At 31.7% G+C, this 27,810-nt stretch overlaps 1 pseudogene; it reads right to left on the bottom strand.

The window, feature by feature from the left end:
- Positions 1–24,107: 24,107 nt before the first annotated feature.
- Positions 24,108–26,665, bottom strand: LOC132029282 (GDSL esterase/lipase 5-like; annotated as a pseudogene).
- Between the last annotated feature and the right edge of the window lie 1,145 nt (positions 26,666–27,810).

The raw sequence follows: 27,810 nt of genomic DNA on the forward strand, positions 1-27,810 counted from the left end.
TTTGCACACTGTGTTAATAATGTATAGAGCAGTTTTTACCTTTTTAGAATACTGGAGTTAGTAATAGTACCTTATTAGTGGAAGGGTAGCTAAGAACTCTGTGTTTTAGGTTTACTCTCGTTTCAATCATCTTATTTGTCTTTCAAGACGAAACCGAGATTTCCAAAATTAATGTAAATTTTAAGACAAAGCAACAAAAAAAATCACTCAGCTTTTTTTTCTATAAATATATGAACAACTATAGGTTTTTCGATCTTCTATTCGTGTGCATCTGTTGTTAAGTGTCGTTTGGTAAGTTATAAGGACACTTAAGCCTTGACCTTTCCCTCTTGTTTAAATATGATAGAAAAAATCCAAGTCATGATCACAATGAAGGCATATAAATGGCCTCTATCAAAATTTCAATGCATGGTTCAGCATGTTTAGTGCAATAATTGTACCACATATCTATCTATTTGATTTATATATGAAACCAATCTGATCATGCACTTATATGCATATATTATAACTTAAAGTTTGGTGTCAGTTCTAATGAGAAACTAATTAAAGTCATTAAACATGCTTGATCAAATATTTAAATCAAAGGCCCATAAATTTCTTAAGCAATTTCCTAATATTCTTAAATGAGCTACTCTTATAGTAGATCAATTTGGTGTGACAAAATATGTCGACAATATAATGTTTTCTAATTGTTCTCATTTCTTGTTGTGCTTCATACTCATTGTTGAGACATAATTAAATGAATAAAAGTATCATTTATAACTGCATAAGGTTTTAGATCAGGTGATCGTGCATTTCAAGTAATTACCATAGTAATTACGTACTAGTATATGTGAAGCCATAATATTTGTGTTTTTCTATAGATTATTTGGAACTAACTTATTCGAATTAATTAAATATATAAGAATATTATAGTCACAATGATATAATCTTTTATTCTCACTATTATAAATGGTTTTCTTTCCCTTTCCAATATGAAAAGAAATTAGTAGAGAGTATAGCTAGTAGGGATGATATATCGACACCTACACATGACAGAAACATAATATAAGAGTTAAAGATTGGTTAACCTAATAATTATACCATATAATCAAGCCAATCAGGTCAGTTAAGTGTTTTTTAAAGATTATTTTGTGAGATATAAGTTATATTACTAATAGTATGTACTATTTATATCAACAGTCAAATATGATTGGACTTACAAGTTACAATGATGTTCAAGTAGAAGACTATCGTATTTCTTAAAACATATTATCTGATTGGAGCAAAGTTTCTTATCCGCTCTTCATGAGTTCCTGTAGTCAAGCATTATAACTTTCGCCACCGAGATATGGTGAGTGGATACGATTCCTTCACCTTGAACCAGTGAGGTTCTGATTCGAGTCTAGAGAATGAAGAAATTTCTGATAGGGAGTGTTTTTCCGGCACTTTAAGCCGCACAAATCTATATTAATCGGATCAGTGAATATAATGATAAGAAACGATTATGTCTAAAAAATAACACTATGGCTTTCCATTTTTTATTCTGATCATTTATCAATCAAACTATGGAAAGTGTTAAAAGGAAGGTTTTTGATCATCTTGTCTACGAGCCTGTTTTTCATGGATACGATCATGACAGACAAATTAGAAATTACTTTTGCAAGAACAATTTCTATTCCGATTTATAATAATAACTTAGGTGTTCACATCTGAGTACTACAACTCATATGGTCCGCCGTGACCCCGCTTTTTGTTTTGATGCTTAATTATTAATATAACTATATCCTTTTACTACCAACAAAAATTAATCAAGCGAACTCATAATATGATTGGGCAATAATACAACTATTGAGTTTTTAATCTTGCTTCGTTCTTCAATGATTTGTAGTTGTTTAAGAAATTAAAGCTGAAGGTTTAGTATTTTAGTTGATGAAACTGCTTCGAAATTCATATTTTAAGTAACGTATCCATCGTATATTGATGATTCGCCAAAGAAAAAGGAAAAAAAAAACATCTCAAAGCTTTGTATTTTAGAATTTAAGTAATTACCTATCAAGTTTAGATGGACATATACAAATATAAAATAGTCCATCCGTTGATGATTCACCAAATTAAATTCAAAGCCTTTTATTTTATTACTGCTTAATTAACTATCAAGGTTTGTTGGACATAGTCGGTTCAAAGAGAAATACAAAAATAAAACTGAACGAGAAAGTGATAACATATTAAATTATAACTTCAATTCAAAAATCGTCATAGGATCGTCGATGCAAGAGTATACTCACTTAATTAATCGATTAATTAAATTACGTTCGTCAAGAAAAAAAGATTAATTCCACATTCACATCTTCATATGCAAGAGGTATAAATAGATCTTATGCTATATTCGAATATAACCACAACTAAGAAAAAAACTTGAGTTTACAAGCCAATTATATATCAATGGCCAAAAGAATTGTGAGCATGAGAATATTAGGATTAGTGAGAGTGAAGAAATATACGTGTTCTTTTAACTATGTGAGATTAAGAAGTGATTATGAGATTCAAGAAAATGATCAAGCTATTCGAAAAGGATATGTCCCTATTGTTGTTGGAAATGAAGAAGTAATGGAGAAAATTTTGATACCCATGAAGTTGATTAAGCATCCATGTGTAGTAACTTTGCTTGATTTTTCTGCTCATGAACTTGGCTATAATCAAGAAGGGACCCTAAGGATTTTGTGTCAAGTTGAAAGTTTCAAAAGAATGATCTACATAATTTCCAAAAGGAAGTATCAATGATGGAGTATGAGCTTCTCGGATGAAGTTACAAAATTAAGAAATAGTATAGTTTAATTACTTATTTCTTCCTCACGTGTGCGCCTAATCTGTTTTTTTTTGGAAAGCACACTGAAATCCCTTTTATTGATAATTGGTAGCCGTGAGCCGTGTTTCTTGCACTTTAGCTTCTTGCTTGCTCAGATAGTATGTTAAATTGTCTAACCAGCCCGGCACTTCATTTAAGAGATTAGGTTGTTATAGGAAGATGATGGAGTATGAACATCTTGGATGAAGTTACACAATTTAGAAATAGTATAGTTTAATTACTTATGTCTTCGTCATATGCTCCCTCACGTGTGGATCTGATTCTGTTTTTTTTTTTTTTTGGGAAAGCACATTAACATCCCTCTTATCGATAACGGGTAGCCGTGAGACGTGTTTCTAGCACTTTAGCTTCCTATGTTGAATTGTCTAACCGCCAAAAAAGACTTGACTAACCGGCTGGCCACCTTATTTAAGAGATTAGGGTGTAATAGGAAGCATGGTGTATACTGTATAGTCATATCCTTTTCTTATTTTTTTACATAGTAGCATGTTAATAAAATGGAGGTGAATGTAATCGAATTTAGTATAGAAGCACTTGCGTCTTTTCCATCGAGAAAGTTAGAGTCAAACATCGAAGATCTGAATTTCTTTCACTTCTGACTTTGTATTTAAGAGGTTGGGAACACTTTAATTTCAGATTGTTTCAGAGTGTTCTTCATTGATTTGTTGAAAATCCCATCATCTATTACTTTGAACAAGGAAGTATGACGGTATATATCTGTATATATCGCCCCTGTATATTTGTGTATCCCCTTATATATCTATGTGCGACATACATGGTTAATATACAATAATATACGTGTGATATACATGAGTCACCATGACATTTTTCCGACTCGATTTCAACTATGATCTTTGTACGCAAGAGGGTATATAATAGATCTTATGCTATTATTGAATATAACCACAACTAAGAGATAACTTGAGTTTACAAGCCAATCAATGGCCAAAACAATTGTGATCATGAGATTTTATTGTGCCTTTAATTATGTGAGATTGAGAAGTGATATTGAACCTAATGGATATGTCCCTATAGCTTTTGGAAATGAAATAATGGAGAAAATTTTGATACCGATATATGAAGTTGATAAAGCATCTATGTGTTATAACTTTACTTGATTAATCTGCTCATGAGCTTAGCTACAATCAAGGAGGAATCCTAAGGATTTTATGTCAAGTTTAAAGTATTAAAATATTGTTGCACACAATCTCCAAAATAAAGTGACCATGATGATGGAGTAATAATACTCCCTCCATCTCATAATAAGTGTCACCTTAGTCAAAAAATTTATCTCATAATCAAAGGCGGATCTAGGATTTAAATTCTGGGAGTTCAACATCTTAAATTTTTAGCACTAAACCATTATATTTCTAAAGTTATGGGTTCATATCTACTATTTATTATAATTTTAGTAAATTTTTACACATAAATTTATAACCCGCATCAAAAGTTTGGGGTTCAATTGAACCCCAAGTTATAGTGCTCCATCCGCCTCTGCCCATAATAAGTGTCACCTTACGAAATCAAGACATAAATTGGCTAGTTTTTCCAACTCTACCCTTAGTCAAAAATTGACAAATTAAAGTAACATCTAAATGATGATTGGAAAAGCCACATAGTAACTTGGTATTGTTGGATTCCCAATGTCAAAAGGTTTACTACTTGTGCATGCTCTAATCAAGAGGAAAAAGTAATTAATTTTTATTATGTAGGGGTAATTTAGTAAACTTCACATTGCATTATTAGTTTCTTAATATGCATATTTTTGGCTAAGGTGACACTTATTATTAGACGGAGGGAGTATCTTACGAATCGAATGTTAACTTAATGGGTTCTGATTATTAAGGTTCTTAATATTGAACTCATTGTACTTTTAAAATTATGAGTTCTAATATATTATTTGTTAAAACTTTTGTGAACTTTCACATACGAATATGTGTTCTCATGGAAAAAATACTAGGCTCATAAGAAACCAGGAACTTTAAGGATTTTGTGTCAAGTAGCATTTAGTTTGATCCACACAATCTCCAAAAGGAAGTGATCATTTCGGAGTAAGAGCTTAGAAATTTCAACTTGGCTGATTCATTTTTAAGGTTCATAGACTGATCACTCATTGTACTTTTAAACTGATGGGTCCAAATATCTTATTTGTTGAAATATTTGTGAATTTTCACATAAATTTTATACTCCACACCCAAAAAGTCCTTGGTTCATAAGAACCTGATGCTGAAGCACTGAATTCGCCCTTCTTATTGGATGAACAACTACAATCAAACTTCTCTGTAATACCCTCATTTGTTTCGATATTTTTTTGACTTTTATAGTGATTGAACATTATACACCTATAATAACATTAACATATAAATCTTGTTTGACTGTTATGTTGTATACAAAATTATACAAAAAACTAGTTTTTTTTTAATTTATAAAAGATAAGAAACTTATTTAAATTCCGCCAATTAAAATTAAAGAAAGGTAATACATTGTTAATAATTCACTTTGTCCCTAACAAGATGGAAAATTATTATCTAAATAAAATACGAATATGTGCAAATTATTCAATGCAAAAAATCCTTAATTACCGAAGTATGTATTAATGTTATATTCTTTTTGGAAAGTGGGTAATAAAAGATTCAAATATTTGGTCAAAATGCTAAGACTTGTTATTAGTTATCTTAGAGACTATATATTTCTACATATGACTTTATGACATGAAAGCAGTACTAGTGCTTTTTTATTATACAAATAAATGACTAGTGACGGAAGTGGATAGTAAAATTAATTAATTTTTGAGTAAGATTGCTATATAGAAGTAATTTCACAAAGAGTATATTGTTAGATTGATGGATCTTGTTGTTATAGACAAAAGTTGATATGGAGGTAAAATATAAAATAAAATATTAGTTCCAAAGAGAAGTTGATTATTATAGTAAAATACTTTTATAGTGAGTGGTTATCGTAGGGAGGTCTATTACATGAGCCTGGAAAAAAGTCATACAAGTTAGAGATAGTAGTTAATTAGAAAAAAAATTCATGTTATAAAATATAGGGATAAGTGATATACTTTTTATTACTAATTATAAATACCCCGGATACAAAGCCCCGTACCAGCACGAAGCCAATCTTTATTAATCCTACTATTAAATCAAGTTCTTTATATGTATGAACTTGAAATAAATAAAAAGGATTAAGTTTTTTAAGCGGTCATAAATTTTGTATGAAAAGTTTCAATTTTAAAGCATGGAAAGCCAATCTTATAAAGTTCTATAAATTTAAGTTTGGAAAGCCATTCTAACTAGAAAGCACTACAAAAGTAATTTGTATAACTTGCTCTTCTAAATAATTAGTTCACTTGAACTTTATCTAATTTTTATTTTATTGAATAAATCAGCAGATGGCTATGTGCTCAGTGAATTGCCACGTGAATATTAATAACTTAACAAACAAAAACTAGATACTTATCTTTAAACTATAAATATGTTGGATATTAATTAATCCAACCAAAACGAGTAACACTTCTTAAAATTTTCAATACAGGTATCTCAGAATGAAGCTCAATATTACAAAGTCAAATATTTATTTGGGAGAGAGATATTATTTCACCAATCGAGTCACATGTTTCTAACATATTCATACCTAACGATTTTCCACAAAGCGGTGATTGTTGACACCTAATTTTTGACCTCCCATAATTTATTTTAATTATCCAGAGTCCTTGGATATCAACCAGAGTGAAATGTGTATTTTAGAAGTCAAAATGATTTTATAAAATTATTTAGATAATATCCATTCTTATTTGGTAAAATAATTCCTATAATATTATAAGTCATTTAGAAATTAATTTACACATTTATTGCAACAATTATGACATTTCCTAAATTAACCAAGAGAAAAGCAATTTATAACAATTATTTATTTAATTGTCCAAAATTGTTAAATTGTCAATTAGCAAGTATTTTACTCTATTTAATTCAAGGAATTTGATTAATTAAATGAATTGATTATTTTTCCCCTCAATTCAGTCTTGCATATTCAATTTATTAGAATTTTATCATAATTAATTGAGTATTTAATTGTGATTAATTATGTAAATTGTCTACTAAATGGCTACAATTGAAATAATCAATTGTTTGGTTCAATTGTGACTCAATTGAAAATGAATTTCCATAATTGAGGTCATTATTGCAAAATTATTCTTTTAATTGTTGTGACCCTTATTTGACATAGCCAAACTTATTGATTAATCAATTGAGGTCATTTTTGCAAATCCTTTACTTTAAATTGGTTAAATGTACCAAAAAGGGCCATAATTGGAATAGAAATTAAAGCCAATTTGAGGACATCATTTGCAATAATTGGCCTTTATTTGTTTAATTAGTTTTATTTAATTATGATTAATAGTCTAAATTATTTAGTTTTGTCTTCGTTTTGGTTATTTATTTATACGCAGTATCAAACGGTATATATATATATACACGGATGTACATGTAGTATACACAGTCTAGTCCATGTATACAATTTAAAGGGGTAAGACCCCATACATGTTCACTTTCCAAAAATTGATCCTACCTCCCCTTCCCTTTCCTCTCCACACCAAACCCTAGCCGCGTCACTCATGTCTCTCTCTCCTCGTCACCACCGTGTTTTTAGCAAAGTATAGAGAAAAAGTCTTTGGGGTATGGCCATTTAAAGCAAAGCATTTATGGTTTCTATTCCATTTCACCAAACACCCCTTCAACACTAAATAGCCCTATCTCTTCACTTCTTCTGAATCTCCTCGGGAGAACGGATTTTCTTTAATTAGATTTTGTATCGAGTTTGAATGGGCAATTCTTTGACAGAGAATCGCGCGGATTGACTATTTGAAAAATATGAGTAGATTCTCTTTACCTTCATTCTTATTTCACCAAACGAGAAAAAAAAAACCCCCAAAGTCCCAACGACCTTTAGGGTTTTTGAAAACATATCAGAGAACCCCATCTCTTCACTTTCTGTGAATCTCAACTTAAAGAGATGAATTCTTCTTTAACCTTTGAATTATTCGACTAAGTTCAAAATTTTAAGGTTTAATTATTTTTTTCACTTGTTTGTGGCTGCACTTGGGAATTTTGGAGCGAAGGATCTTCTTTCCTTTTTTATTTTTCTTGTAATCTTCTTTCCTTTTTATTTTTCTTGTATTTTTTCAGTTCTTTTTTTTAGCTATTTGTATTTATATGCTAAGTTTGGTTTATGTTTAGTGAAATATGCTTTTGTGTTAGTTAATTTAGTTCATATAGTTAAAGTATGCTTTTGTATGTTAATTTTAGTTTAGTTGGTTTAGTCTTTATATTAATTTAAGCTTATTCTGTCTTAGTATGTTCCATGTGTTAACTTAGCTTAGCCTCTTTAAACTAAAGTATGTTCTTACGTGTTAGTTCTGTTCTGGTAAAGCATGTCTATACACTGCCTTAATCAAGTTTTGATTAGTTTTTGATCATTATGAAGTGGTAGTCAATTCTAGAACTTGTTTGTGAAATACCTAATAATCTGATCCCTGCCTATTATTCCTTTAATATATGATGCAATCTTGTTATGGTCTTATTGAGTTTATGTGCTATGTTAGATGTGTTTTGATGATATGATAATAAGGGCAGTAACACTGAAAGGTTTAAGTACATGAATGTTAAATGCTAGCTTGTTTTGTACCATATTGTTTCTGTTAAAGTGATTCTGTCTAATTCTCTGTTGACTAATGGATTGATGATATACCTATATGTTTCAATCCTGTACACTAGGGATCATGCTAATCTTTGCCTATTATCTAAGTATGAGCCTATATGATCTACTACTGTGTTACTTGATGAGTACTGAACTTGGTTTTGATGCCTAAGCCTGCTATGCATGATTAACATGTAGTTGACTATTTTGTTGACTGTTTGTGTTACCCTCTCACTCATGAATGCTAGACTTTACCTCTCTGATCTAAATGTACACTACACATGACTATAAGTCTTTTGGTTTTGGCTAGCATATTTAACCCCTCTTTGATTTAGACTAGTACACAAACTAATGTTAATATTTGAAGCATGCCTACACAAGTTTAAAGTTGAATCCAGGGTCATTTATGACCCATATTGTTTGGTGTACAACACTGTTGCTTCTGTGATGTATTGTTGGAGTAAAAAAATGCTATTGCTTTGTTTAGAGATGTGTAGGGGATTGGGGTATGGAACCTTTTTACTCACTAGACCAAAAAACTGTCTGTTGAGGCTGAGATGACTTTGGTTTGATTTGAAAAAATGACTCAGACCCTTTGCATGCTCCTTAATGGCTCTGTTTCAAATTATGAAAGTCTATTCTGTGTGTTTGGTTGTTGGTTAGTAGTATGAGTCTCATAATATGTTTTAATATGTTTTAAAAATAGGTTAAAAGCATTATGAACTCAGTATTAGCACCTTTGAACTTGTGTAAATAATCTGTTGAATCTGGCAAAGCATTTGAGACTCCCTATGGCTAAAACATGCTATGCATATACTATATGATCACCCCTTGGACCTGTTCACCAACCCCCCCCCCCCCCCCTCTCTCCCCCAAATTGAGAGCATCTTATCAGTAAAGAGTGCATCTTCACATGATACATGTTTGCATTATAGTAGACATGACACTGGATTCTAAAATGAATTTTGTCAAAACAAAAGATGGAGTGCTGCTGTTTGTTTTTGCCTATCTGTGTCCATGCTAAGTGTCTCATATCTATAACTTTGTACATTTGTTTGCCACTGTTCATGTTCATTGAACTAGGAGTTGGTCATAAAATATGGACTTAAGTGTAGTTTGAAATGGACGAAGATCTAGTTTAAGGTTTTTTTTTTTTTTTTTTTTTTTACTAGTGAGCATACTGATAAGACCTGCTTGCATACTTTGTCTACTTAGGTTTATGTCCATGTTTTAAAATAATTCTGCAGCATTTGCTTAATTGAGTCTATGTATACTATGTATATCTTGAGATATGTTTGGTATATACTGCCCCTTTCCTGAACCTGTTATGACTTTATTTTTTGATCAAAATATGAAACATGCATAAGTCTGATTTTGTGTGTGGATATGCTTGTGTACAAGCTATACCCAGTCTCACATATACTTCAGGGTATATGAGTTTGGTATATCTGTGTATACACAGCATATCACTCTTTACTTGGTTGTGATAATCTACTCTTGTTAAATTTTGGGTCTTCCCTTCCTCTTCCTGTGTTGGGCCTCTATGTGTACAATAGGCTTAATTCGAAATTCGGCCCAGTTTGCCTATTCTTGTTTAGTCACTCATTTGGGCCGTGAATTATTTGTCTTAGCCGAATTAAAACTTAATCTTCTTACTTGTTTATGTGTTGGTTTTTGAGCCTTCCTTCTTTTGGATTATGAATTTTGCATTATTATGTATCTAGACCCATACTAATCCTTATCATTTTGTTGTGATTATGTGATTTTGCTCGGGCACTTGGGTCGTGTCCTTGCATAAACTTGTTGGGCTAAAGGCCCCATTATCTTATTCGATCTAGTTCATGTGAGAAAAATGGCAAGGGAAGCTAATATATATTGAAGGCCCAACCATGGGTGAAAATAGCAAACTGGTGGGCTTAGATAGGCCCACCAGCCTAAACTTCCCTCTTACATTCATTATTTGTGTAAAAATTATATTTGTAAAATGCTTGATGATTATTGGAAACCATTATGTATGTTAGAACTTGGGAAAACTCTCAGTAATTTAGGTAAGTCGTCAAAACAAATTAATTTTCAAATATGGCTAATAATATTTCCTTAACTTAAGAGGTTTCAAGAGTTAGTTTTCTCAAAATGTCATGGTTTAAAAGTAACAAATAGGAAATGGGATTTACTTAAAGAAAATGGTTTTAAGTCTAAAAACGAAGTGAATACCTCTTTCAAAATGATCAAAGAACTGTTCCACCTTAAGTACGAAACTGTTAAAAGTTTTGGCAACAAATGGACCTCAAAGACGTTTTTTCTGAACTGATGGAGAAAAAATTGGGCTAAGTTTAAAGGATGTACCAATCTAGATATTTTGGACTTTGATAAGAAATTGGACGACTTGTTGGACTGATTTTTGAGATAAGACGGATCTTGAAACTTAAAATACAAACTGATTATATCGGCTTCAATGGTCAAAAACAGACTTGAATAATAGCACTTGCAGTTTCTTATGTATGTGTAAGTATAAAAATCAAAGATATACTCCATATTTTTATATATACATATAGTAAAACCCGTAAGAGCTAGATTCATTTTATTAGGACTAGAATAGTAGTGATTATAACAAGGGAGAAATCAGTGTGTCAGTCGTGATAAAGTGAGTTGAACAATTGCGTGGATTTTCAAACCAAAAACCCCTTTTGTAAGGGGGTTTTTTGCCAAATTTTTTCTTGAAACTATGATATGAATAAAAAATGACACTTTGCCGAAACTTAAACAATTCTTAAGTAAATAACTACAAAATCACACATTGAAACTCGTAGATCAACCATATTCTACGAATCTTTAATAGTAGGGTGCGTAAAACTTTTCCTAGGGGATCACTAAAACCCTTACCTCGAATTTTGGTCCAAAAGACTTTTTCTCTTGTTTGAAAAACTCTTTAGACCCGGTTTTTCTAGTTTTCCTTAATAAATTAGGTGGCGACTCTAAAATACTAAAATTCATTTAGAGCACTAACAATCTCTTAGTAGCTTTTATACGCTCGCGTAAAAGTGAACCGTAACAACATGTTATAATTCCATGTTCTTAAATGGATGAGGGACACATGTTATAATTTATAACTAATGGTTGAAATTTAATTAACTAATACAAGTACTAACTTCTCTCTTTCCCACTTTCTTACGTGTTCTTCCTTTTATTTCCATTCTTTCTTTTAAACTATGACATGTGTCCTTCATCCATTTAAGAACTTGGTTAAATGGAGATAATAAAAAATGGAGAGGAGCCGGATTTCCATTTGCCTTTGTCAGATCACTACTAAAAAAAAAAAAAATGAATTAGGGACGAACAAGTTTCATAGCTAAACAATAAAATTCATTGCTAATCTTATTTAGCGATAAATTATCAAAAAATTAGGTAGCTACAAGCGATTTAGCGATGGATTAGTGAAAATGTGTGTAACTCATTCCATGTTTTTTTTAATAGTGCATCAGGAGTAAGCCTGTCAAGTGGGTCGGGCCGGGCCATATAAATGTGCGTCACATGGGGCTGGGCCGGGTCGGGCCATAGTTAGTGGGCCGGATTGGGGGCCGAGTTGGAGGAGGGAAAGGGGTGTCCAGCCCAGCCCCCTACCCGGTTAGGGGTACATAGTGGGCTAAGTGGGCCGAGCCGGGTTTTAGTTAGTGGGCTGGGCCGAATTTTAATTATTTTAAAAAAATTCTAATACTAAAATTTATTAAGTTTGATACTTTAAAATCTAATTGTTGTCGACTTTATTTTAACCATCAAGTTCCTTAAATTATACTTTGGCCCTATTTTCAATCTATAGATACCATTCATTCTTCTCCATATTGTCTCACAATTTCCTACTCTATTCTTTCCCTAAATTTCCTACTCTCATCTAAATCTCTCTCTCTCTCTCTCTCTCTCTCTCTTCCAACTTTCAAGTTCAAATTTCAAAATTTAAATTTAATGGATAATGATAATCCTCCACCTCCTCCTCCAGTCCAAAGATCAATTTCAAGTCTGGTGTGGTTACATTTTGAGCGAGTAGACAAGGAACAAGTTAAATATTAACATTGTGGCCAAATATATCTCCATAAGTCCAAATCGATTTTTTGGGGGTACCGGTCCGTTACGTAGGCACTTGGACAAAAGGCACAAAATTGAACGTTGAAGTTTATCTCTTCTTTAAATTTCTCCATCGATGCTAGCGTTTTGAACTTTTCATTTGTAATAAGTTAACCGTTCAAGTTTGTATGTTTTGAATTTGCAATGTTATCAATTTAAGTTTGAAGTTTTATTTTAAATTACTTATGTAGTCTTGTATCACATTCTCGACTTTTTATAATTTTTAGCACTTAAATAGCCGTTAGGAGTCTTCATTCCAACAACATATTCAGGATATATACAAATATACCACTTAAAGAAAAAATAAATAAAAAATAATTCGAAGTGGGTAGGCCTGGCCCCGTCGAGGCGAAGTCTTTGTTGGTGTAGCCGGCTACTGCGGCTAAATGACATGTCCGGCCCAGCCCCTAATTTTTTTCCACTAGCCACCCTACCACCCTCAGGGTTGGGGAGCCGAGCCGGTTATGGGCCGGGTTAGGTGGGCCGGTCTCGGGCCGACCCGGCCCAATTGACAGGCTTAATCAGGAGTACATTGGTTTAGTATAATTTACTTTACTTTGTTTATAAAATCAATGTAATAACCCGTGATTTCGGGTTTTCATCATGCTAAGTTATCCGTATTATGAGGTATATGCGCTTTACAATAGTCATACGTTAAGGATAGAAGTATAGTGGGTGGCAATAGAGAAGTCGCAAAAGGTTGTTTAAAGTTAAGCGTTCCAAATTTATTAGAATATGAGTCAGTTTTCCTCAGAGCTTTTCTCCCTGTGTACTTAGAGTTACAGGGTGATCAACTGATCAAATCGAAGGTTTACGAGTTTAGTTTCCAGCGTATTAAACCGCCCGTCAATACGACGTCGAGGTAGAAATTTATTCACGTTTAAGCACGGGACTGCCTGACTGCGCGGAAACAGTCATGAGACCATGCGACACATGGTCCATAGCATGGCCAACCCATGCGCCGTAAGGTGGTGGTGAGGCGGTGCTAAGTACATAAATAGATAGGATCATATTTGGCAGCTCATTTCCACAAGTTTCTACACGAGTTGAGAGCAATGCTCCCTAGAATTCACTCCTCTATCAAGTGATCCCAAAGCAAGAGTGATTCCAATCCATATCTGTTGATTCCTTTAATGCTTCTATGATTATAACCTCGAGTTCCTCTGGATCGTGGTGAATTATGGATTTCTTCATAGTGAAGTGCGGTGTTGGGAAGCTTTCAAGAAGGTGACCCTAGTGCGATTCATCGTCTACGACCTTCTACGAGCCTGTAGCAATTAAGGTAAGTATTTGTCGAAAAAACTCACATGACGGTGATCGAAAGGCGGGAATTTTAGTGATAATAGTCATATAAAGTGTTTAAGGGCTATTCTTATATGGTTTGGAGGGTGGTGGGGGGTTTTGTTAGCTTGTATAGGGCTTGTTTGTTGTTAAAAGGAGGCCGGGTGTGGAGTACACCATTGTATATAACCTCGGGAGCTTGTCACTCTTTGATTGCTTGACGATAGTGTTGGTATGGCTTTAGTATTTGGCTCAGCAATAGTTATGTTTATGTTAGCCCCGTTTTAACAAGTTAGACGTTTACGTAAGGATTGACTCGTTGTGGTCATTCAAAGATGGATTCGAGGTATGTAAGGCTATTCTTTCTTTCGGCACTATGACACGACTTTCATTTATTGTCTCTCCATATAAGTTGTGAAGTTTAAAGTTCATGAAAGCATATCGATTCCACATCATAGGTTCCATAAGCTGATAAAGAGATACGTCATATTTTCCCACTCCTATATAGGGTCGAGTTTCCAAAGTATGGTTAATGGGTTATAGATTGTATATAAGATGAATCATGACACTATTTTCTTAATTACCGTTAAAGGGTATAGATTGTTGTTTAATGATATCGATGGCTTCCAAAGTATTGTTAAAGAGTTATAGATCGTATGTAAGATGAATGAAATCGATAGCTTTTACATGACCATTATAGGGATATAAAGGGTTACTTAAGATGAATTATGTGGATGACTCTCAAAGATCGTTAATTGATGATAGAATGATATTTAGGATGAATTATCCTAGTAACATTCAGGAGATTATTAAAGGATTATAGATGGTTACATAAGATGAATCATTACTTAAGTTGAATCAGATGGCTAGCTTTCAGGTGATTGTTGATGGGTTATAGATCTTATTGGGGATAAACTATATGGATGGTTTCCAAAGTATCATTGATGGATTATAGATCGCTACTTAAGGCAAATTGTATTGATAACTCTCAGGTAATTAACCGTTATTGGCTTATAGTCCTCGACTTAGGTGAGTCACGTCAACATTATCCAGATCATCATGATTGGGTTGTAGAGTGACATTTAAGATGAATTATGTAGATATGGACGTTTATAGTCTTTCACGAGAGATGCTTCAGATGACTAGAGTACATGTTTAAGTATCAAATGGGTGTCATAGGGCAGTAAGTGCATATGTCCACATCGTATTCATCAACATGAAGTCCTATCATATGCTCCTTTTTCTGTATGAGTTCCAAATGAACGAAGTATTGCGGGCCTTCAATTCATATACCTTACTGCCTGAAACATATACCTGCCATTAGATGAAGTTCATTTTCTTTGGGTAAAATCGAAGATTTAAATTACTTAGTTTACTATTTCTCTACTTAATTAACATATGCCATAGCGGGCAATTTTCTTTTTCAAATCAAGCATAATAATATGTGTCAACTTTCATACTATCTGAATGAGCCCTTCGCCTTTGTTTTACTTTTTGAAGGATAATTAGTACATATATACGTGACACAATAATAATAATTATTGAACAACGAGAATTATGCAAACCAGTTAGATTTCTTGTATGTAAAAAAAGAACTTACCAAATTTTGAAGGGTTGACTATATCCTTTGGTCCAACTACTTTATAGAGATCAAACAATGTCTACGTAAACCCCGTTAATTCCTCTTGTAAGTTGTAACTGTTTGAGCCTTTCAGCAGCTCATTGAGTTCGTTTATGCAGTCACCACTCTTGTTTTGTTGAAGGGTAAAAGCCCTAGCACCTGGAAAACAACCCAAGGAAATCAAAGTAAATATGGCAAATTTTCTCCCTCCTTTGTAGTATATTTCCTGTTGCAATACTTTAGAGAAGATACAATAGATAATATTAGTATCAATAATTATTCAGAAAGATAAAATTCCAATGCAAGAGATATATATTAGTTAAACCTAGTTGTCCACGAAATATAATTTGAGAAACTTATTACTTCCTCTGTCCCAATTTATGTGAAAGAGTTCGGAGTACAAGCATCAATAGACTTTGATTTTGACTATGAATTTGGTTATAAATTATTCATATATTTTACAATAAAATTTACATATTTGAAAACTAAATGAAAAGTACTACAAGTCAACATAGCTAATGATATTTTAAAAGAGTTTTGAGTAAAATATAGTCAAAGAAAAAATTATTTGACTCCCCAAATAGTAACACCTTGACATAAAATGGGACGGAAGGAGTACTATTTAAAATTATATAAATTGTTCCGACTTCCCGCCTCTTTAGACAGTTTTACTTTAGATAAATTTATCATGCCTAATTATTTGAAAAAGCGTGTACATGGTTCCAAATAAATATATTAAGATAATTATATTTTAGACAAAACGAATAATTTTATCACCTTTAAAACGGATGAGAAATTACCGAGTACCATATCTACAAATTCCTGCTTAGGATATGGAAAGTGATGAGGACTGCTACGGAAAACCTCACCAAAATCAACTGTTCCAGCACTAAACATGTACACAGCATTAGTGATGAGTTTTTTTTTTTTTTTTTTTTTTTTTTTCGGAATGCTTGGCTCCCAGCTTATTCTTTAACAATTTCACCACCTTCTTGAAATATTTCAACAGTGTTTTAAAATCTACAACCTGCACCATTTGAAGCACTTTTTTAGTGTTATATATGATCTTCTATAGGTCGGTGCCTGCTACATATTCACAATCTTCAATTTTGTTATATAAGCACTACTACTAGTTAATTTCACAAAGATTCTTATTATTGGACTGTGACAGACTTAAATAAATTAAAGCTACATGGATACTGACTAGTGAGGACTTCAAACTTATTTGAGATTGAGGTGTAACTATTGTTGTTGTTGTACTATTTAAGAAAGAAGTTATTTACTAGGGACAAAACAATATATTATATCCTTTAGAATTACATAAGAAAAGAACAAAAAGAAAAAAAGACCAACTACTGTATTTTTATTTCATAGAAGGTGATCTATTCTTCGATATGAATTCTTGAGAGAATAAATAATTCGACGCATATCGGAAGATGTGCTAATTCCAAAGGCAAAATAATTCAAGAAAAATAAGATACTGATGACATCAAATAAGAGCACTATGATGGATATCAACCTGATTTATTTTTTACGGTGCAAATAATTAGAAGAAAATTAATTCAAGAAAAATTACATGGAAAATATGGCATCTAAAGAGATATCGTAAAATATGACAACATTTTCACAAGGGTTCTTGCCATCTTTACCTATTTCGTAAGAAGGCAAGAAATTTGATGTTAGAAAACGGTTGATAATTGATCTAAAGAAACAAAAATGAATCATTCCATCGGTGAAATAAAAAAATTATCCAATTCAACAGTAGTTCTCAAGATGGTCCTATATATCTAAAGCATAGACGAAACAGGTATTTTGGGAACATGAAAACCCGTATTATCCTCTGTATATGAGTTTTATTTATTTGTATGGCGTAGAATAATTCAAATAATTAATTTAAGCGATCGTAGGTATAGAAGTAATCGAGATGCTTTATAAAAGGACAAAAATGTTAGTTTCTTTCCAGCAAGCAGTTTTTTGTGAATGAGTATCATATACTCCCTCTGTCCCAATTTAAGTGTCAGACTTTCCTTTTTGGTCTATTCTGAAAAGAGTGTCTCTTTTTATATTTAGTAAGTTGACAATTCAAATATCCTACCTGGCAAGTTTGTAACCACAAGATTCAAAAGACATTTAGTACATTATATACATCTTTAATACAGGACCACAAAATTCAAAAATCTCTTTTTATTTCTTAAACTCCGAGTCAAGTTAAATTGGGACGGAGGGAGTACAACATAACTTCATCAGAATGTAATGGAATAGGATTAGGTGATGAAGGTGGCACGAAGCTTCCTCTTTCCTTATTACGTTATTGTCTCTATATAAACAACTTCTTTTCTTGTGGAGGAGCATGCACTGCCCATTCCCTCATGCACAATATCTCCAAATTAAAAGCATAAAGATTTAAGTATGTTACCGATCACCAAAGAATCAATCTCATCCTCAAGCAAAAAGAACGTGAGGGTTCCGCCAGTTAGAGGAAAAATCAAGAGGCGAATTATTGCTAGTGTTTTTCTTGCAGTCATGAAGCAATGTTCGAGTAAACGCATACGTGGTTGTATTCAGCAGCCGAGAAAAGATTTTCATCAAGGAAATTTTTCATCTGCTATATATACAGTATAATTTTTCAACGAAATCGAATCCCTTCCGCTCCTGTAGCTCCACTCACTAGCTGTATACATTCTCCACGAAAGCAACCCCACTTCCATGCCCAAGTTTCCAGGGAATTGAAAATTATCAACTTCGAGTTTTCGTTTTTTTATAACTAGTATATTTGGAGCTTTTTAAAATTATACCGTGGATCTTAAATGGCGGGGATGCATGTTTCTTTGCACCTTTGGCTAAGTTGAACATAATTAAAAGCTGTTGATAATCATCAATTGTTGAAAATTATCATAAAATGTTGGATTGGATTTTATGAGTAAGTAATTATGTGTTTGGATATAGAAGTGTTAAGATAGATATACGGAGTAATAAACAATTCTTCTGTTTGATCAAAGAAGTGTGAATCAACACTTTTTAGTTTGTTTGTTAAAATGACTTAAATGTCATTACTATTTATAAAATTTAAAAAAAAGAAAAAAAGAAGAAGTATCTATACACAAAAAAGGATAAATAATGGAAACGGAATGGTAGATATCAGAGTTAAATGCTTTGTTTTGCGAAGAATAATTATAAAAGATACTGATAAATCAGTAAAAAAAATGTAAAATCAATACTTGTAAATTGTAACATTATAAGTCATAAGTTTAATATGGAATTACCAAGTTATGATTTTTAAGTAATTTTGACTTATAAGTACTTCTAGTATTTACCGAACCCATAAATCACCCAAAAAATACTTAAAATAGTCAAGCCAACTTATACGCTTACCGAAACACCATGTTTAAAGTGATGTTATCTTTCACAGACACAAACACCAAATCCAACTAGGAATAACAATTAGTAAATCTAAAGAAAGAGTTGAAGTAAAATAAAAGCATGTTGTCCATCTCTTACAAAGAATATCGCTTACATGACCACGGTTGGTTTCCACCAAACAATCAGATAAGCTTGAAGCAAAATTACTCCATGAAACAAATCCTTCCCTCCCAATTGGGAAATAAGATGGAATGAGTGGCAAATTAGCGTATTCCGCTACAAACAACAATAGATCTGAATTAGAATTTGATCTCCACAACTAGAAAATATTAATGATTCAACTCAAATATAGAACTTCCCATTTTTGGCTAAACCAACAAGTGTGTGTGTATATGTATGTATGTGTGTATATATATATATATATATATATATATATTACTATTATATATAAGAGGGAATGTGAGGACTTTTGTAGTCCTCACAATAATTTCCCAAATTTTTAAAAACTTTTTCATTAATTACTTTTATGTCCTAATTTTATTTATTTAAGTCAATTTTTTTGTTTTTTGTTTTTAAAGTCTACTTTTCAAAAGCTATCGAGCTCCGGGGACTTTTGTAGTCCTTACGATAATTTTCAAATTTTTTAAAACTTTTTAATTAATTACTTTTAGGTCCTAATCTTATTTATTTATGTCAATTTTTTTGTTTTTGTTTTTAAAGTCTACTTTTCAAAAGCTATCGAACCTCCTACCTCATTTTTCACGTTCTTTGATTTTCTGATTGGTGCTCGATATCCGCATTTGAGCCCAATTAATCCGGATAATTCGCACTGCATCGCGCCTATTCGGGGGAGCGCTTCCTCCAAAGATTTTTTTCCATATCCATGTTCGAACCCCTAATCCCTAATTAAGAGAGGAGCTCTATCTCTATCTACCGCACAAGTTAAATTATGTATTTGTCTTAAAAGTTCATTAACTATGTATAGATTATTTATTTAGAACTAAATAACTTCGTAAAATTAGGATACATAAGTTATAATGTCAAATTCTGGTTCCAAATTTGATTTGAATTAAATAATTTCATCAAAATGGAAGTTAAAATGTTAAAGGAGTGGAATGAAAATTTTGCTTTTATATAACTACCCACTAAAGTGACTACAACGGTATATGGTTGTTGTTGTTGTTATTGTTGTACACTTGTACTAACACAAATTATATTTCTTTAGTTAAAATATCCGTTTTTATATCTTGAGTTTGGGCCCGGGCTTAGACGGCCTCACATAACTAGTATATATATAATATATATATATATATATATATATATATATATATATATATATATATATATATATATATATATATTTGGCTAAACCAACAAGTGTGTGTATGTATGTATATATATATATATATATATATATATATATATATATATATATATATATATATATATATTGTAGTGACGCCGTAATATAAGAAAATAGATTTGGACAGACTTATTTTAAGTGAACGCAAACGTTATAAAAATTTGTACACTTGGCTTTATTTGACCGGCTCCAACAAGTTAATCTCCCTCTTTTTAATATTGCTCCTATATTTATTGGTTGATTTATGCAAACGTCCTCTTATCAGCCTCATTTAGATTTTGTCCATATTTTAAAGGTTGTTTCAATATAGCCCTTATGTAATTATCCTTTCGGGCAATGTTAGATTCGGGTCTAATATATTTGCTCGTATATTTTTTTAAAACCTTGCAAGTAAAACATTAGACTGTCGTCTAACGTTCACAATAACTTACAAAATTCTAAACGTGGTCTAATGTTTTTTCATAAAATTTTCAGTTTTCTCAAAATGAATTTTTGAACTGTAGTCTAAAAGGTCCATAAAAATGCAAGAAAATTTAAAAAAAAAAAAAAGTCATTTACTAAACAAATATCCCAAAAAGGTACAAATAGCAAAAATTTCTGATACTTATTAGACATTTACCTATTGTCGGTTTTTAAAGTGACATGAGTGCGTTGATGATAAAGAAAAAACAGACTAATAGAATGGAAATTAAAGAAAGGAACTCGTGGAAAAGTTTGAGAAAAAAAGGTTAGGTGAATCCTTAGCGTAGCAATAAAACGGGACAGAAAATAGAAATGTTCAATAAAACACTCAAGAATATGGTGTGAAGCATATAGCAAAGTAAGTTAGCACACTGAAGTACACAAAATATGAGTTAATGTAAAGAGCCTGTTTGGATCGGCTTATTTTAGGTGCTTTTAAGTCAAAATGGCTTTAATTTAAGCACTTTTATAGTGTTTAGGTAAAATAAAAAAATGCTTTTAAGCATTTGTTTTTAAATCAAAATAATAAAAATAAGTAAATAGTCATAAGCTAAAATTTTTAACTTATGATTTTTGATTTATAAGTTAAAAGTCATAAGTCAATCCAAACGGACTCAAAGTACATAGCATTGCAAGAAGCTTGACATGACTATAGTTCGAGTCTAATCAGATTAGCAGATAGTGGGGCAATACGCAATTTGGGTTGTGAAAGGACTTGGAAGAGAGCTGTAATTAAGGGATTGAAAGCCTGCAGTCCCTAGATTCAAGGATCGGTCGAGTCTTCCTTTGATAAATAGACGAGGATAAATGGAACTTTCAGGATTGGAAATGCTACGAGACTATTAATCTCCGAGCTTAACATAAGTGAAAAGCTAAACGGTGACGTAATATTCAGTATGTTTTAGAAGAGCAAAAGGCTCTTAAGACTCTAGATGTGTCTATGATGCTTCATAATATATTTTGTTTGTATTTTGACGCATACGAGATATGGTACTGGTTATTCCTATGATGGTTTTAGTATTTGGATATTATTTATAGTTTCAGCAAGTATATTTATTTGTGCTTATTTGTGTCAAGTGTTGATACAAATATACGACATACTAGACTTGGCCTTAGTGGTTAACAACTAAAGAATTATTTAGCCAAACAAGGTTTACTTGGTGCTATAGATAAAATAGATTTTTCTGCTTATTAATATTGTCTAGCTAAAAATTAAAAATAAAATCATTTGGAAAAGTAAATGAGCCGATGCTCCATTGCAATTTATTCCATCTGACATTAATGATTCAAACAAATGTAGTTCCGTTTAAGTTATGTAATGTTGTTCCATATGTGTAATGAAAAAACAAAATTTTATTTGAGTTTTTTCTGAACTCTTCGACTTGTGGTGCTTTTGTTCATAATTTTTTCCTCACATGGAAAATTAGGTCCAAGGGGAAAGGACATGTATCTTTCTATGATACTTTATACAATCTAAGGGTTATGTTGTTCATATGTGAACATGGCATTATAGCTGAATTTGAACACTTGATGTTGTATTCTAAGCGAATAGTTTTTTTTTTTTTTTTTTTTTTTTTTTTTTTTTTTTTTTTAAAGTAGGGTGAGATAGATCATGACATATCTCGTTATGAAATCACTGACCGAATTGCTTCCACTGTATATACTCGAATGAATTTAGGTGGATTCATCAGTCGGTGATAATGGATATGTTCCTATCACAACAATATACCATCAAAAGAGAATCCATTTGATATTGTTGGTCCGAGTGGGAGTAACTAATTAATTGATAATCAGTTTGTCAGTATCAACCTCGACGAACAAGTCATCCTTGCATTCCCTAGCATCAAATTGAGATTGAAGGGGAAGCATATATAGTTACTTCACATGATGAAAAGAGCTACATAGTGTAGTGTAGGCTCTTACATGCCCGACTAAGGATAAATTGTTACAACAATGGAAATTGAAATGGAGTCCGTGAAATCACACCAAGTGGGAGTTGATTGAGATTTTAGATCTTAAAGCTATCGGAAACAAAAGATTCTCAAACTCAAGCATAAGGCTTGAAGCGTCATGTATTCTTGATCCATAAATATTTCTTTTTCTAGAGGCTAATTTTTTAAGTGGGAGGATGTGTCCTCTAATTCAACCACACGATACTATTGGAGAACAATTAAGATGATACAGAAGTATCTGAAAGGCATAATAGAATATTCCTTGTCGTTTCAAGGAATTGACAAGGAGATTTAGATAGGAGAAAATCTACATTTGAGTATGTTCTTCTTGCTAAAAAAAATGATATCATATATATATATTTCGAGTAGCAAGAGACCGTCATTATCGTTATTCATGATGAAAGTTGATTTTGTAACACTTTCAGTAATTGTACAAGAAGTTATTTGCACTTTAACATTCTTTGGTAATACATTTGGGTGAACATGAAAGTGCTATTGAACTAGTGACAATCAAGTGTGATAGTAAAATCTCAATAGCTTACACATAAGATCCCAAAACTGTGAGAAGATGAAATATATTGCTATTAAGTGTGATTTGTATCAGAGACATAGTTGTATATAGAGAAGTGAACATGACGTACATCTCTATGCATCATTTGGTAGTAGACCAGACCTATTAACAAAACCCATAACATTTTGGTAGTAGACCTATTAAAAAAAAAACCCATGAGATTTATTGCTTGTGAAAGATATGATATCAGTGGGTTTGCATAGTGATGATGTATTTATATTTCCTAATTTCTCTGGATCATGTTCACATAAGAACTGCATTTTGAGGTAAATGCTATTTGATGCCTAAATTATTCATTATTGTTTTTTTCATATACATAAGATGGTTTTTGTTGTTTAGAACATAAATTTCTAAGTGCATTTGGTGACTTGAAACACCGAAAATTAATTCCAATTGATGACTCCATTAATATAATAAATCCTTTTCCAAAGTATAGTCACTTATGAGAAAAACTCTTTAACCTTTTTTAAAATAAACACTTATTAGCGGGGAGTTCGAAAAGGGGTGTGACAATAATTGATTGATGAAATTTCTTGAAGTATTTCATTTCTAATATATTCTTCAGTAAAGAAGAGATGCCTAGAGTAAAATGCTATTCATACATTTATCATCATAAATCATGTAAAGCACGTTAGCACTTCAGTTCTGAAAATTACTCTTTTTAAACTATGAGGTGGCCAATAGAATTCCAGTTTTAAGAGTCAGCCCAATACTTCAACACAAAAACTAGAGAGTCAACCAATACGTCAAATTAGAAACTAGAGAGTCAATGTAAGTTAATGAAGTTCGTCCATATATATATATATATATATATATATATATATAAACAGAATTCTGCCCTTCTATTTAGTTGAGTATATATAGACTTACAATGATGGAGGTAGGAGTAAGAAAAAACATCTTACTCAGAATACAAGAAAGTATATATACCCTAATGCCAATGTTGAGTTACACTAAAGTTGGAAAAAAGATTTTAGATTGTGAGGTGCAATGAAATCTGTTGTTCCATTCCATAATAGTTGAGCAAATTGCTTGTTGGCTGCTTCTGTTGGATGACTGGCATCGAAGAACACATAATCTGTCACATTTTGACATAAGTCATACTCTTTTACCTGCCTTTTTCCTCCACAGCTATTAATTCCTTTAAATGGACCCGTGCCACAACATGCTTCAGTTGATACATTAAAACCTGCATAAACGAAAAATTTCAAATACCTTATGATTCATATGAAAATACTCTCTCCATCCCGGAAAGACTAGACGAGTTCAGAGTATTAGGTGAATTTTAACGTTAAACTTATTTAATCATCGATTTCTTAAAATAGACATACTTGATAACTTTACATACTGAGAAATTACTACATAAAAAGTATTATATTCAAAACAAGAAGAAGCATTATATGTTTATATATCACACTTTAATAGTAGCTAGTAAAAGTATACATTATTTAAAAAATGTCCAAAAAAATATAGTAGAGAAAGAAAAATTAGTTAGCTTGCATAGTAATGGTGTCATTCTTTTCTAGAACGAGTTAAGAATCAAGGCTTATATTTTACGCAAAAAAATGTGTAAAACATACTGGAAATCTAAACATAAATATTCAATGACTTGGATACAAAGAAAATAGAACTTACCATAGTTGGAAGGGTTATCAATTCTTTCGGTAAAAAGTTTGTAAAGATCAAACAATGTATAGTTAAATCCTGTTAAATTCTGTTGTAGTTGCGTGAGCATCTGGGGAAGAGCATTGCTGTGCATCTCCAGTAGTGCATTGAGTTCTTGCATGCAGTCACCACTTTTACCTCCTAATTGAGCATTAAATGCCCTCCCACCTGGGGAACAACCTTCAGGGGCCAACGTAAATATGGTAAATTTTTTCCCTCCTTTATTGTAAATTTTCTGTTACAATATTGATTCAGAGAATGTTAATGAAAGTTTATCAAATAGAAAATCTTGAACCAAAACTCTGTTAAAGAAAATGATATTAGAATATGTATATATAAAACCGCTTCCTTCTTTAAATAGTTTTAAATTTTGGATTCACCTCCGAGTGGATTGCTAATTTAAAACTTTGTATAAAAGTTCATCACTGGACATATGTTCCTAGTCTCACATGACAAAACTAAACAATATAAATATATAAAAGAGCGATTCCAATTAATTTTTGAAAGAAATAAACAACTCCAATCCAAATGTTCAATTTAAGTATATGCCACTTTATATTTCAGGCAATAAAAATTAAATTGTCTGGCATCATTTCATTACTAACATTATTTTCTTACAATACTTCCATACTTGGATACAAATTTATTCAACAATTAAATATTTAAACTTTGGTATAATTGATTAATGTTTTTCCTTTAAATTAAATTACTCCTTACATATTCACTATTTTAATGTTATCTTCTATACAAACATAAATGAAATTCACATTTTAAACTTTGTGTCTAGTCAAATACGTTCATAAAATTAAATTGTAATGGAAGAAGAGTAGTAAGCAGATGACTCCGCAAATACTTAATCTTGATAATAATACTAGATAACAATCTCATTACCTGTAAAATAGCTGTTAAATTACCCAATACCATCTGTGAAAATTGTTCCTTAGGAAATGGAAACTTAGGATTGGTAAGGTAAGGGAAAGCATAATCATTACTTCCAGTGCTAAACATGTATACAGCATCAGTGAGGAGTTGTTGAGACTTTTGTTTTCCTAACTTATTCTCCAACAATTGAACCACTTCATTGAAATGTGTCAACTGCGTCTGAAGATCTATAACCTGCAAATTACTTTAGTTAATTAGGTTTAGGTGCCAAAAAGAACAGAATATAATATGAAAGGTAGATAGTTTATTTAATATTGAAAAAAACGATTCTTTAAGAAGAAAAGATAAGAAGTTACTTACAATACCACGATTGGTTTCTACTAAACAACCTGAGCCACTGGAAGCAAAGTTCACCCCATGAAGAAATTTATCGGTTCCAATTTCAAAATATGCCGGAATTAATGGCAAGTTAGCAAATTCCGCTGCAAAAAAAAAAAAAAAAAAAAAAAAAAAAAAAAAAAAGGAAGGTTAATTTTTTACAAATACAAGACAAAGATAAATAAAAAAAATTCAGTGTGACATATCGCATTACCAATAAAATCGGTTATGAGACGACCATCACAAGGTCTACCAGTAGGAGCTTTGAAGAACGTTTCACCATAAGGCAACCAATTAGCTTGGAATTGAGTAGTAGTATTGATGTAATTATTATTTCCAGAATCCAAAATTGAATCACCAAACACAAATAGGGCAGGTAAAGGTCCCTCTCCATCAACACATCTAATTGGATTGGTGAAGAGAAAAGCAAACAGCATACATAAAACAAGTTAGTACTGAAAGCCATCATAATTGTTTGTGATAATAACGGCTGTTTGGCTTCTCTTTTATACTAAAAATTGTTAGCATTTATAGTTAAAATTTTAACATCAAAAACAGATTCTGAACGTACGGAAATTTAATCCGATCCTATATTAAATGTTAGGTTAGAAATGTCTAAATTTTGAATATAATTCCATATTGGAAGTTGACCATTGACTTAATCCTTAATTAATAAATTCATTATTGTAGATCACTATTCTCAAACTTAAATGGAAAATAATTATAAATAGCTTATAATACTAGAATATCGTAATCTAAGAGGCATATTTATGTTTGAATTGACGAATCAAGAATGGGTAAAGGGGTTAAAAAAAAAATGGGTAAAGGGAAATGGCAAAAAACGTGGGAAACTCTGTCCATTGTAAAACGTAGGGGTGTTCAATAAAAACCGATAAACCGCACCAACTCCATAAATCGAGTCAAATCGAAAAGAAAAGAAAAAACTGACTAATGATTTGGTTTGATTTGATTTGCTATTGTAAAAACAAAAGATCGACTATAATTGGTTTTGTCTGGTTTTAACCAAAAAAAGGTCAAACCAATCAGAACCAAACTGACATTATATATATACACTTTTTAAAAAATATTTTATACTTAAACAATAGTTGTTCTAATATAATTTATAAGTATTTCTTAAGTTTTTTCATAGTTTATGAGTCTTAACGTGTTATTTTATGTTTAGACTTACAATTTGAATGGTCCAACAAATTTGCCAAAGAATTATAGCCCATAAATGTCTAGTAATTAACTCAAAAAATTTAAATCAGGTTATTTTCATTTTCAGTAGCTCTTATTAACATTACTTGTTTTATGGGTTCTTATTATAGTTGTTGGTGACAATATATTTTCATAATGTCATGATTCATCTCACATTTTGTATTATTTTTTTGGAAAGCACGAAATAACTATTGTATCTCAGTTACAACATTGTTTCCATCCATATGATCTATCATGCATTGAAATTCGTCATTCCATGGCAAAGCAGGCCTCTGAAAATTCTGTCAAAGTAACAACTTGCCCCATGCAGTTGTGAGAAAGTGCACTGAAAGAAAAGATGACCAACTGTCTCCTCTGCAACTTCACACAAAGGGCAAGTGTTCTGGTCAATAT

Source organism: Lycium ferocissimum, chromosome 9 (genome assembly GCF_029784015.1).
Source record: "Lycium ferocissimum isolate CSIRO_LF1 chromosome 9, AGI_CSIRO_Lferr_CH_V1, whole genome shotgun sequence".
NCBI classification, from domain to species: Eukaryota; Viridiplantae; Streptophyta; class Magnoliopsida; order Solanales; family Solanaceae; genus Lycium; species Lycium ferocissimum.